The sequence below is a fragment of the Austrofundulus limnaeus genome, unplaced genomic scaffold (genome assembly GCF_001266775.1).
Source record: "Austrofundulus limnaeus strain Quisiro unplaced genomic scaffold, Austrofundulus_limnaeus-1.0 Scaffold237, whole genome shotgun sequence".
Classification (NCBI taxonomy): Eukaryota; Metazoa; Chordata; class Actinopteri; order Cyprinodontiformes; family Rivulidae; genus Austrofundulus; species Austrofundulus limnaeus.
Window position 1 is genome coordinate 305,259 of NW_013952639.1, and position 3,715 is coordinate 308,973.

Below are 3,715 nucleotides of genomic sequence, written 5' to 3' on the forward strand. Positions count from 1 at the left end.
ATACTATCTCATAATTATGACATACTATCTCATAATTATGACTTAGCTATCTCATAATTATGACATACTATCTCATAATTATGACTTAGCTTTCTCATAATTATGACATACTATCTCATAATTATGACTTAGCTATCTCATAATTATGACATACTATCTCATTATTATGACTTAGTATCTCATAACAATGAGATACTATCTCATAATTATGAGATACTATCTCATTATTATGACTTAGCTGTCTCATAATTATGACTTAGCTGTCTCATAATTATGACTTGACTAAGTCAAAATTATGAGATAGTATCTCATAATTTCGAGATAGTATCGAGATAGTTAAGTCACAATTATGCCATACTATCTCAGCTAAGTCACAATTATGCCATACTATCTCAGCTAAGTCATAATTATGAAATACTATCTCAGCTAAGTCATAGTTATGAAATACTATCTCATAATTATGGGATAGTATGTCATAATTATGAGATAGCTAAGTCATAATTATGAGATACAAGTTTTATTTATTTTTTTATCAGAGTGGCTGAAATGGGCTTCCATACGTATGACTCTTGTTCTCATTCTTTTTTAAATACACCGTATTACTTTAAATGCTACTGTAAGAGAGTATTAGAATATTGGAAGTGCTAAAAGAAGCAGTTGCTCATTTATTTATTTTTAATCACCTTTCTGAATTTAAAAAAGATAAATTTTACTTGGAAAATAAACTAAAATATTTGCTGATTTTCTAGAAGGCGTCAGTGTTCTGAATCAGACCTGGGTGGAACTAGTTCTTCTGGCATCCTGCATCTTCAGGTACTACAGTACACACGCCTTTGGAGTTATACGTATGTGTTGGAATAACGCTCAACTACTACCACCCCAAAGTTTAGTTCAATATCTGTAAAATTGGCAAGTTTATAGTCATTTTTGTGTTTCTTGAACCGACTCCAAAAGCTGTAGATGTACAGAAAGTTTCGATGAAGATATTTTGCTAAGGCAACACAAACATAATGTGTCACTAATTTTCCTTCAGTAGATTAAATTTGCTGCTTTGTGCACAATATCTACAATGAAAGTGAAATTTGTGATTAAAAAAAAAGGCTCTAGAACCGGTTCTCTGTTGAAGAAAACTGGATGAAAAGCATCTGGCTGTGGCAGGAATTCAGGACATCTGTTTTTTGTTTAAACTCGCAAAATTCATCTTGGAAAAAAAAGTGAAAAAAAAAAAAAAAAACGAAAACGTGTCGCAGCTGAAGCTTTAAACGTGACGTCACGCTGACAAGGAAGGAAAACCTGTTTCCTCACACCTGTCGAACCGTGTGTTTGTCCTCCGGGGGGATTTTCTGACTCACTGCTGCTCTCACCGACCAGACTTTAAACTTGGCAGCCCTGCACTCAAAAAACAGATTGTTGGACATAACTTGGTCAAGTAAATCTGACATCTATTTTTGAAGTGTACATGTACACTGCAAAAACTGTCCACCTAACCAAGTTTAAAACCTTATATCAGCCAAAAAGTCTTTTTGATCTTGTTTTGAGACTGATTCACTAAACAAGAACTGATTGTGTAAGAATAATCATCTTGTTTTCAGAATGTGTAAGATTATTTGTCTTGTTAATCTGAAAATTTGACTCAAATTAAGTCAAAAATTTCTGCCAATGGAGTAAGAAATTTTTACTTGGTAAGATTCTTGAAATAAGAAAAAATTGAGTCAAATCAAGTATTTTAAAGAGTCTTACCAAGTAAAATTTTCTTACTCCATTGGCAGAAATTTTTGACTTAATTTGAGTCAATTATTTTTTGGCTGATATAAGATTTTAAAACTTGGTTAGGTGGATATTTTTTGCAGTGTAGGGACCACATGCTCTTTGTAATAATTGCAGAGATTATCTGTTAATCCCGTGTGAATCTGCCATGTGAGTAATTTGTAAAGTAAATATTCACCTGCACACAACCTACTATATTTTGCTGCTCCTGTGATTAAAGTAATCCAGTTTAAATGGGCTGAATCAGATACACAGTTAGGCATTTTTCTGTTTCCTCGGCACAATTTTACGTGCTTCTGGTGAAGAATGGAGGCTGGATTGGAGTGCGTAACGTGCGGCAAAAATAAAAAAACTTGACGAGAAGGAGGAAAATCAGATGCAAATGGCGTCTTACATCATGCATCGCACTGTGTGGTAAGAATCATTTTTTTCTTTATTTTTTTTTACTTTTAGGGCTTAAAAATATTTTTTTCTATTTGTCACCAACTGGCTAACACTGGCAGTAACAGTGCTGAGCTGTGGCCGTAGTGAAGCACGTTAACATATCCAGATGTTCGTAAATTTCAGAAAAAATTATTTTATTTTTTTTTTAATTCATTTCATTAAAAAAATAAAACATTTCAAACAATAAATAGATATAAGGATTTTTCTTCTGCTGCCTTTCTTTTGATTCGTATTGTTTTATTGTATGAAATGTTTTATTTTTTAATGAAATGAATAAATGAATTAAGTTATCCCGTGCAAATGTGCCACATAAAAAGCAGACGTTGGAAGTAATTTATTTTATGACAATATTTATCCTGTACGAACGGCTTTATTTAGATGAGTTAATGTAGAGGGATTTACACTTTTTTCATTTAAGAAAATTAAATTGCTCAATTTGCTCAACTCACTGGAACCAGCTGACATAACTTGGTTAAGTAAATTCAACACTGCATTTTTTTAGAGTGCAGAAACAAGCATGACAAGTTCTGGTTGTTTTATTTTGCTGAGTGTAATGAGGTGTTTATTTTCAAGTAAAGAAATAACATTTTTATGTAAAAAAATAAAGGTAAAAGTTGCAATTAAAAAACTACTAACCAAGTAAATGTACTTTATGTAGAATATCGTTATTCCCAGTTCTGTTTCAGCCTTTAATGATGCATTAAATGTCCTTTAAAATAAAAAAAAAAGTGATTTCCCTCTTCAGGTCTTCCTCGGTCCGCCTCACCTCACAGCTGAGGCTGTCGGGTCGGCTCGGACTCACAGCTGGGTTTATTGCGCGGGCGTTTGCATATTCGTCCTCAGCGTGAGGCACCTCGTTCCTGCGTGAACGAACACGGCTGAGTCGTCAGGAAGGCTGAGCGGCGGGGTCCTCGGTCTGAGCCGGCACACCGACGGGGCCGAGTCCAGATGTGGAATAAACTCGGAGAACTCGGGAGATAGAGGAGCATCCCTCCTGCTTAAAGTGGCCTCAGATGCATAGAGTTAAAAAATAAAGGTGATGATGCCCGTTCATGTCTGACACCAAGAACATAAAAGGGCAGATTGATGATTTTGCATAAAGTGGATGTAAACAGACTTTTATAACTGCAGCACGTTTTTGTAACAGTCCTCTTTTCTCAGTGGCTATGACTCATAAATGTCTGGTATGCTGGTGTTCGTTAAAGCCCGGAAGAAGGTTTTGGTCCATGATTTTTTTTTTTTTAGTCTCACAAGTTCTTGGCTTTGTTTTTGTAAACCGTTAATGATCATGCAGACTTTGCTGTGAACAGAGTCAAAAAGAAATGTTTCGCTCTGAGCTGGCAGAAAACTGTCACTGCAGAGTTCACCAGCTGGGCAGGAGAAGACCAGGAACCAGGGGTGTCACTAGGTTTTAAAGACGAGGGGGGCTTAGCCCCCAGGAGGCGCACAGCATTTTGGTATATTATACATTTGTATTGTGTGTGTGTTTATATATATATATATA